Source organism: Phodopus roborovskii, unplaced genomic scaffold (genome assembly GCF_943737965.1).
Source record: "Phodopus roborovskii unplaced genomic scaffold, PHOROB, whole genome shotgun sequence".
Taxonomy (NCBI): Eukaryota; Metazoa; Chordata; class Mammalia; order Rodentia; family Cricetidae; genus Phodopus; species Phodopus roborovskii.
In genome coordinates, this window is record NW_026126567.1 from 19,552,387 (window position 1) to 19,562,936 (window position 10,550).

Below are 10,550 nucleotides of genomic sequence, written 5' to 3' on the forward strand. Positions count from 1 at the left end.
TATATGCAAGCAAAAGATCCATGCACATAACTCTGAGGCATGTCAGCTAGCCAAGAAAGCGTCCAGGGAATGCTTGGAGGGGCTGGCGTGAGCTTCCTGTGCTTTGGGAGAAAGGCACTGCTATCCAATCCCATTTTGAGCACTTTGCATAGGTGAGACTGTGCCTGAGCGCCACTCGCCACCAGGGGTCAGGTGCAGACACTAGACGGAACTGCGGAAGGACAAGGTGGTTCAGCAAGGACAGACGTGCTGGACCTTGAGGAAATCAGGGGGTTGGTGAACTGAAAATTCTGATTCTGTTCCTTCCACATACTCTCCCAGAGGAGCTGGGTGGTGTGTCTACCAAGCAGGCCAGGATCGTAGGATTCAAACACGACCCTTTCTACCCACCATGGTCTTCTCCCTGTAGATAGAAGAAGCAGCATGTGGTGTGGGACAGAGAGGTGCAAGGAGGAGGGAAGGCAAGACTCCTGGTGTCTTCCTCACCTTATTGTCAAGGCAGGCCCACACAGAAAGAGGAAGGGCTTTGAAAAACGAAACTACCATGCTTGGCTCGGTATGAAGACACACCGGATCTTTTGTTTTTTAAAGACGGGATAACTGAACGTTCACAATAAGATCGGGGAGACCCACAGAAAGCTCCCCATTTTCAGTTTTGGTAAAACTAGATTGTCTTGCAAGGGGAAAGGGCGCTGTCATAACCCAGCCTGTGGCTCCGCCGCTAGGGGGCAGCACTGCGCCGGAATGCAAAGGGATTCCGCTAATTGTCAAGAACTAAGCCGGACCAGTGATTTCATTTATGTTTCTTAATTTAGACCTTAAAGCGCGTGACAAATACAATCAAAGAGATTGCGGAGGGAGTAAGAAAAGACCACATTTTGCTTTTTCGTCAAATGCCTCCTGGAGAACAAAAGGCTACGTGACAAGGTTCCTGGGCTGCGCAGGGACCATGACTAGAGGAGCATTTTAATGGAGAGCAGACAATAACATAAAGACGCGCAATTCCTTATCTTTGGGGTGGGCGGGGGTTCTGGTTTGATTTTTTTTTCTTTTTGATTCACTCTACCTGGAAATGGGTGAAGGCAACACTATCTGCATCTGCATGGCTTGCATTCCTTTCTAAATGTTTCTTGTGTGTATTTTTTTTTTTTTTTAACGTTGTGGGGACGGATCAGGGAGAGTGCTGGGAGCTGTCAATCTGCGGGCTTTATTTAGAATTCAGAGAGCTCCATCACCCCCTAGCGGCTGACCTAGGTCTCCTCTCCTCCGGGTCAGGCACCGCACTGACGAACTGGAGGTGTGCCGCAAGCCTTGTTCACTTATCTATTTAGAGCGTCCACGGAGGGCTTTGAGGTCATGCAGTTTGCTTCCCAGCGAAAGTACTGGAGGGCTAAGAGCCTGTTCTGCTCGCCTTGGCCTGGACGGCACCGCATGTAAATCCTTATGGGTCAGAAAGGCCCACAAGTCATTGCATTGGGTGAACAGAACTGGGCCAGGCCTTTGAATAATTCACAAGAAACCACCCCTGGATCCTACTCCCAATGAATGCTGTGTGGTGGAATAATAATTCTTTGAAAACTAGAGTAAGAGGCTTGGAAGAAAGCCCCGTGATGTATCAGATACACGGTAATACTGCAATATCCTTCCCCCCCCCCTTTCTGAGCTCGCCCCAAAGATTTCCATAAAATGGTTAAAACACATGAGGGTTTACATCTGGAGAACCAAGGAGGGCTTCCTGGAGGGGATGGCACTCCATTTAGCTCAATATGAAGTCTGAACAACATGAACAGTGACACAAAGTGGGGATGGAAAAACTCAATTTAGCCCGAGGAAAGGTACAAGACTAGAGAAGGTTTGGGGGCACACTTCAAAACTCTCAATTTTAGCTAGGTGTGGTGGCCCCCATTTGTAAGCTCAGTATTTTTTGAGGCTGAGGTAGGAGGGTGGTAGGGAGTCTGAGGCCAGCCTGGGCTATATAGTGAGTTCCAGAACAGTCTGAGCTAGCTTACATGTCTGACCTCCCTCCAGACAGCAAGATTTTATGCCCAGCAAGAGGAGACGTCTTGGCCTGGTCCAGACTCTGTTATCTAATAACTCTGTCACTGTGAATGGCAGCCGCCAGCAGTGCCATGGAAATGGTCCCTCTTCCTCATTTAAAACACTAATGACAGCGTGTGATCAACCCTCACCTTATATTAGCTATGCTTGCACATTAGCATGTACTTCATATTAGCATTAATAAAAGAAGCCCTGGGAGCCTTTGTTTTTAGGGTCGCCATGTGTTTGTGCTGTGGAAATCACACAGACTCTAGCTTCAGTTGACTCTCATGCTTCGAATGCACTGGGAGAAAAGCCAACGATTTGGATTCAAGTATGAGGTGAAAATCGAATTCTAACCCACTGTGAACTGAACAGCAAAGCCAACGTTAAATGGACAGACACCGCCCTCCTAAGGGCTCTCCGTGTGGTGAGTTTTCCCGACTGGACTCCGCATTACCGTCTTAGGAAAATGCTGGTTAATATCAGGGCTAGCGAAGGGAAACAAGCTCACCAAGGAAGTGATTCCGAGGCTACAAAACAATCTGAATCCACGGGAGACGAATCCACAAAGCTCTTCAAAACAAGGACTGTCTTTCAGGAGATGGCTCCCCAGGGAAGGGATTGACACAGGTGTGCAAAACACTCGCTTAAAGATGATCACCTGTTACTTGGGCTGTACCGGGAAAGGTGTAGAATGTTTGGCAAGCATGTCTTCGATGCCTGCACAGCCCAGGCACAGCCCCAAGAAATGTAAAAAAAAAAAAAAAAAAGACATCTTTGACATACAAGGGACACAGGTGTCTAGACTCTTGCCCCAAAGTCCCAATTAGGGGCTGCAAGTTGGTGTAGGTGCGTGTCATTACCAAGGTGCTCCCCACTCACTAGGCAAATAATAATGGTTGTGGGGCACAAATAACAGCAGGAAGGGGCAGGGATGAGTCCCCCAGATTGGATTTCTAAACTAAAGTGCGAGTGAAGCGGCTTTTCTTGGAGTGTGGTGCTGGATGGTCCGTACCTGTTGTCCCCAGCACGTGGGGGACTGAGACGGAAGGGTGGCTCCCAGAGTGAGGCAAAGGTGTATGAGTGTGACCAAGTATACATGTATGAAAGTGTTATGATGAGTTTGGTGTGTTAGCACAGCCTGGAATCCCAGCACTTGTGAGGAGGCAGGGGGATTACAATGAACTCCAGACCAGCTTGTGCTATCAAAAAAAGAAGAGGAAGAAGGAAAAAAATGGATGGAGGAGAGCAAAAGAGGAGGGAAAGGAGATGTCATCTGATCTTTTATGATTAATATATGCTAATAAGAACCCTGGGGCTGGAGGTATGGCTCAGTGGGGATTAATCACCAGCCGCACATAAAACACCAGGCCCGCTTACGATTCCTTCTTGCACACAATAAACAAAGCGCTTTTGTCCCCGTTCATCTAGTGCCATTTTGTTTCCAAGCCTGAGATCTGGATCCTCAGAGTTGGACTGGCTGCCTGCTTTTGTGTTAAAGCCAGGGATCCACTCAGCCCTGTGCCAGGAGCTCTTGTTCCCAGCAGTGAGAGAAGGAGAGAAGGGAGAACCCGGCTTGTTTGCCCTGCGGGGGTCCTCTAACTCGCTTAGCTTTTTTGTTTGTTTTCCTTTTCACTTCCCCAACCTTTCTCCTGAAAGGCTTTATTGTCAACACAGTTGTCAGCGTTAGGATGAGTAGAACTTTGGACACAAGTTATCCACTATAATAAAACCCCTGTCCTTTCTCACATTAACAGCCGCAGCTTCGAGAGGGACTATTCGCCCTCTCTGTCTTGCTCTCACCATTCTCAAAAGAACTTCATTTCACCTGCAAAATTAGCTCCTCCCCACAGGGTCGCTCAGCCTGTTGCTGCTATTGGGAGAGGGAATGTGGAGAAAACACAGAACACACACCTTCCTTCCGAAGGATGAGACCTACAAGCTGAGAGCATCATCCTTCTACTCACATTTCTATTGGCCAGAGCTTGACCACGTGGGCGGATCAGTCTGCTAGGGGAGCCGGGAAACACGATCTGAAGCTGGGTGTCCATGTGCCGCTTTCAAATGAAGGAACCCTGTATGTAAAGGGAGCTTGTGGTCAGTGAGAAGCCCTTCCCACGTCGTCTTTCCTCCTCTCACATCGGTTCTGTCTCCATCAGCCCTGTCCACCACACATGATTGCCAAGTGTGCGGCCTGACCACACCCTGGATGCTCTCCCGCAGCTTCCGTCGCTTTCCCTGTCCTGCAGGGGGCAATACCCATCCCTCCAGCCATTCAGGCCCCAAATTCTGCATCGTCACTAACTCTCACTATCTTCCCAGGCCACGGGCTGCTGTTAAACATCTGTCTCGCTCTGCTCCCGGCTCCCTGTCTCTACAGAGACATAGGTAAAAGCTGTAACGAGTTAAAAGGCTTTAACTTGATTTGATGCCGGTTAGAGTTTGGGATACTGGGACGGTACCTGGGACAGCACTGATCTCTCCGTATTTTGTTCAGGCTGTCTTCTCTGCTGTTCCCAAGTCGCCCCCCCCCAAGGTGCCGTCTCTTTCATGGTTCCCACAATCACATGCCCAGGTTCTCTGCTTCCACACCCTGCCTCTCCTAAACTCTCCGGTTCTTAATTCCGGGTTCCAGCTCCGAACTTTTGCTGTATGTACCCAAACACTTTCTCCCCGAGGGACAAGCCTGTGACAAGCTCCCTGCTGCAGGGTCCACCCATATTGCAGGGTCGGGCACAGATTGCTCCTCCAAGATATTCACTGTGACTCGTGTTGTGAGAGCTCAATTCTGTGTGGCCTCTCTTACTACAACTTCTGGAGTGTAAGGGGATCCTGAGGAGGAGGGAGCGCCCAGGGCAGCGGCTGAAGTTCATGACCTGTGTCATTTAGTACTTTAGCCCGCCCCCTCCCCCCCCCCCGCTGTGTTTCCTGTCAGCATGACCCAGAGTTATCTGCTCACACCATCCCTGCCTCACAGAGAGGCACCTTCCTGTGCTATTCTGACTACAGGATCAATTTCTGTAACCTGACCCAGGCTTTAAAATAACCCAGAGGTCTGACCCACTAAGAGCCCTCCCAGGGTCTTCCAGATGGATGGGCAGACTCTTCCTGACAGAACGTGTGTATTTAACAACCTCCAAGGAAACAGTCCCTCCTGCCCCTCCCACCGCTCCCCACCCTCCTGCCACCAGAGCTGGCTGGGGACTTTCCTCTCAAAATTGATCCTGAAAGATGCAGGGCAGAGTTCTGCAAGCTCTCTGGCCAACACCCCTTCACCCTGCCTCCCAGCTGCAGCCCTCAGGATGGGGCCCTCAGCCACAACAGGGTGCGGCAAGGCCACCCTGGGCCCTTCCATCAGCAGTCACCTTTCCTCCCAGAGTCAGGGTCAGAGGGGTAGTGCCAGTTATGGTCTCCCTCTGGGAAGCTGCCACTGGGGGAGTAGTTGGGTGTGTAGGGGACTGTGCCATCCTCATTGTCCGTCAAAGGGTGCTCTCATTCAGCGCTTGGAACTAAGGCTGCAGCCAGCACGGGGCTGGGTAGAGGATGGGAGTGAGGACAGAGGCCTAGGAGTGGAGCTCGGTGGTAAAGCAGGTGTGGTGGTACAGAGGGGGCCCTGAAAACCTAAGGCCTGGGATGGGGAAATGTAGCTCTCTTGGTAGACGCTTGCCTAGGACACACAGAGCCCTGGGTTCGAACCCCAGCACTGCACAAAGCCAGGTGTGATACCACATGCCTGTAACCCCAACATTTGGGGGATGGAGACAGGAGGATCGGAAGTGGGCTACAGGAGCCAAAAAGAAGGATGGAAGGAAGGCCCCAGCCCACAGGCTGAAGGGCAGGCCTGAATAAAAGGGGAGGAGGGGGTTGGAGATACAGCTTAGTGATAGGATGGTTGCCTGATGGGCACAAAACGCCGGCTCCACCCCAGCACTGCAGAGAAAGGCCATGGGGAGAGTTGGGATTATAGCAGCTCAGTAGTACACCACTTTCCTAGGAAACCTAAAGACCTGGGTTTAGATCCCAGCCCAAATAACAAAACCAAAGAGGACACAGGCAACAGGGAGCCAGCATTTGCCCTTGCTTCACTTTCCATGCTGAAGATCAGACCCGTGATCTTCTCTGCCAAGATGGAGCAGGTTTTCTGAAACCACGAGCCAAGAATAAATCCTCTGATGACCAAGATGGCTCAGTGGCCAAGTGCCTGCTGGGTAGAGCTGAGGGCCTGCATCCGCTCTCCAGAACCCATGCAAATGGTGGGGGAAAACTGACTCCTGAAAATGCAGTGTCCGCCCACACACTTGCCACACACACACACTAATATAAATAAACAACCGAACACATAAATGCGCCATCCCTTTAAGTTGCTTCTGTCAGGTACTTTATCCCGCTGACAATAAAGTAACTAATATAGGGTATAAACACTTGGAGCCCTGGGTTCCACCACCCCCCCCAAGCATTGCAATTTAAAATGGATGCTTTTTTTTTTTTTTTTTTAAGTGAGGTGGTTGTTCTGAGCCAAAGTGTTCCTGCAAACATGGCGAGCATTTCTAAAACCCACCAGACTGTCTGCAAGAAATGCAGTAAGCACCAAGCCCACAAGGAGAAACACGAGAGGAGCTGGGATCTGTGCGTGCCCAGGAAAGTCTGCTTATATCAGGAAGCAGAATGACTATGCTGCACAGACTGAGCCCGGCTTCAGGAAAACAGGCTAAGTTACAAACAGGGTTGCGCAGTGGCTTGAGTATGCCGAGCCCAACTACAAATCCAAGAGAACCCTTGGGCGTGCTGGCTTTGTGGTGCACACCTTTGATCCCAGTGCTTGGGAGGCAGAGGCAGGCAGGTCTGTGTGAGTCCAAGGCTAGCTTTGCCTCTCTTCACAGCAAATGGAAACGGTCATAGAAAACCACAACTGGACACAATGAGAGATCAGCCGATCGTGGGGAACCCAGCCCCAACGGATCTCCTGCATCCGTGGCTCCAAGAACACTGCAAAAGATGGGGTAGAAGGGTTGTAAGGGCTAGAATACCAGACCGTGTCCTAGAAATGCTTCATAAATAAGACTGGAACAATGGCAAGATCAATGGACATGTTAACGAGAGCAGAGGAATTTCCCCAACCCTAGACAGAGACCTACAGGCAGCTAATGACTGTTGGGAGAAGGGAATTAGCCTTGGCCAGGGATAGGCCCCTTTACTGGTGTTCAATGCAGAGCAATCACCCTGAAATCGTATACATGCCACCAACAAAATACACTCTGCCAGCTGGATTTACACGCACCCACAACAACAACAAATATATGTATGCAAGAATAGTAATCAAAGAAAAAGAGACTATCAGCTTGAGAGTGGGAGCTTGGAAAGGGGTCAAGGAGGGAAGCTGGGAGGGGCTGAGGGAGGAAAGGGAGGGGAAGTGATACCATTATAGTAAATTAAAAACATTTTTTAAATTCTTATGAAACAGAAAAGAGAGGGGTTGAGCATTTTGGACTGGAAGAGGATTTGGAGAGAGAGAGCAGAGAGGGGGGGGGAGGGAGGAGAGAAGGGGAGGAGGGAAGGAGGGAAGAGAGAGACAGGAACATTTTGAACTGGGGGGGGGGGGGAGAAGATTAGAAAAGAAAGGCCAGAGACCCAGCTCTAAGATATTTTTGCCACGAAGAGAATAAAATTGTGAAGTTCTGTTCACTTAAAAATAAGAGGGAAGAGGTGGCTAAAAGCAGTTAAGACTTGATCAGTGTGGGCTGGAGGGATGGCTCACAGGTTAAAAGCACTACCTGCTCTTCCAGAGGACACAGGTTCGATTCCCAGCACCCACATGGCAGCTCATAACTGTCTGTAATTCTGGTTTCAGGGGATCTGACACCTTCATAGCAATGCAAATTATATATATATATATATATATATATATATGTGTGTGTGTGTGTGTGTGTGTGTGTGTGTGTGTGTGTGTGTGTATGACTTGATCAGTGCATGTCATGCTCATGCCCCAGGCTGAACAGCAAAAGGGGCAGCTCACTGTAGAGTGTGTGCTTTGCATGCCCTGGACATAATCTTCACCAGCAAACTCGGGCACAGGGAGAAACAGAAAAAGTGATGACAGAGGAGATTGATGAGTCTGCAAGCCAGGAAACGCCACGATGGCTGCCAGTTACCGGAGGCCAGGAGTCAGCTTTATGACAGATTCTCCTGCCCGCAGAGCCCCTGGGGAACCAATCCTGCTGGCGCCTAGAGCTCAGACTTCTGACCTTTGGAACAGTGGGGAAGCAAAGCTTTCTTTAAGCCATCAAGCCTATAGTTATTTGCAACAGCAGCCTAGAAAGCTAATACACACACTGTCCAAATATGGCTGCTGTATCGCCAACGTCACATCCCCATACCACTGTATCCAAATCAGAAAGAAAGACTGGGAACAAGGAAAAGCTTTTTAAAAACTAGAAGGTCTTTGTTTATGCTCTTCATTTTTAACCTGTTTTTAAAGTTTATTTAATTTAAACATACATTTTTTTTTAAAGATGGAAGATAAGTTTGTATTTTATGTGCAGAAAACTTAGCAGTGAGTGTACATTTAACCCAGTTTAGTGGCGAGTTCTCTGGCCTTTGCCTTTTCCAGTTTGGCGATTCGAGCCACAGATTTAGGGCCCAGGACATTGCCTCCCCAGTGGCGGCGTATCTCATCATATATCTGTCGTTGTAATTGGTCCTAATAGCTTCCACCAGCTTAGCCAGAGCACCCTTGTCTTCCGAGTTAACCTGTGTGAAGGCAACAGTGGTACATGTCTTCCTGTGGACCAGCCGCCCCAGCCTGGCCTTTCCCTTGATGATGCAGTAGGGGACCCCCATCTCCCGACACAGCGCAGGCAGGAAGACCACCAGCTCAATGGGGTCTGCCTCGTGGGCGATCACCACCAGCTGAGCCTTCTTCTTCTCCACCAAGGTGGTAACTGTATTGACCCCTGCTCGAAGGACAGGAGGCCTCTTAGTTGGGACATCCCCTTTGCCAGCAGCTTCTCGGCACGGGCCAACAGTCTCTGCTTCTTCTCCTGCTTTGTCTCTGGCCTGTACTTGTGGGCAAGCTTAAGCACCTGGGTAGCTGTTTGCCGGTCCAGGGCCTGGGTGAACTGGTTAATGGCAGGAGGAAGTTTGAGAGGCTTATAGAGGATGGCCCTTTGCCGCTGCAGCCAGATGTAACAAGGCCATTTGACAAGCGGGTGAGATCTCTTTTGGGCTGGATGTCCCGCTCAATGCCGAAGTTCTTAGGCCTCTTCTCAAACAAAGGATTCACCACCTTTTTGGCCTCCTGTTTCTTCACGACGGCAGGGGCCAGGGCCACATTCTTCCCCTTGGCCTTCTTTCCCTTGGGCATCTTGCTGGGCTGGAGAAAAGAGAAAGGAAAAGGAATTGTGGGTAATATGTAAGAGACCACGGAGATAGCGAGAGCTCCATACATTTTGTTTTATTTTGAGACTGAGTTTCACATAGCTCGGGCAGGCTTGGAAATTGATATGCAACCCGAGGGTGACCTTGAACTCCTGGGTATTCCTGTCTCTGCCTCCCAAGCTCTGGAATCACACACCTAGCCTGTGTTTTCTCTTTCTTACGTGTGTCCAAGTTGTTCACTCACTCAGTCATTCCACCATTCAGTGAGTACAACTCAAACCTAGTCTTAGGGTTTCTGTTGCCATGATAAACACCATGTTCAAAAGCAAGTTGAGTAGGGAAAGGAGTTTATTTAGTCTAGCAGCTTGTCATCCATCACCAGGGAAGTCAGGGTAGGCATTCAGGCAGGCTCCTGGAAGCAGGAGCTGATGCAGAGGTCACCGGACGGCGCTGCTTACTGGCTTGTTCAGGCTGCTTTCCTGTGGTACCCAGGGCCATTCACACAGGGATGGTACTGCCCTCTATAGGAAGTCCCCCACCCACATCAATCATTAATTTTAAATGCTCAGGCTTGCCCACAGGCCAATCTGGTGGGTGCATTTCCTCATTTGAGTTTCCCTCTTTCCAAATGAGTCTACTTAGCTCCAAGTTGACATTAAAGCTAGCCTGCACACTTTCTTTATTTATTATGCATACAGTGTTCTGCCTGCATGCTAGAAGAGAGCACCAGATCTCATTACAGATGGTTGTCAGCCACCATGTGGTTGCTGGGAATTGAACTCTGGACCTCTGGAAGAACAGCCAGTGCTCTTAACATCCCAGCCACCTCTCCAGCCCCAGTGGGTAAGTTCTTGCCCTTCAGTCATGAGGCCCTGGTTCAGATCTTCAGAGCCCACATAAGGCCAGATGCAGTGGTACACCTCTGTAATTCTAGAGCTCGGGGGGGGGGGTGACATAGGAGTAGAGACAAGGGACATTTTCCTGCCTGAACTTGCTAACATCCTCCTTCCTCTGCCTCTTGAATGCCAGGGTTACAAGCACAGGCCACTCTGCCCAGATTTCCCCCACACTCTTCCAGAGCTAGAAATTGAACCCAGTGCCCTGGGCACTCAGAGCAAATGTTCTGTCACTGAGCC

The 10,550-nt window shown here is 49.8% G+C and overlaps 1 pseudogene; it reads right to left on the minus strand.

Moving 5' to 3' along the window:
- Window positions 1-8,556: 8,556 nt before the first annotated feature.
- On the minus strand, window positions 8,557-9,415 carry LOC127235252 (60S ribosomal protein L7a-like; annotated as a pseudogene).
- Between the last annotated feature and the right edge of the window lie 1,135 nt (window positions 9,416-10,550).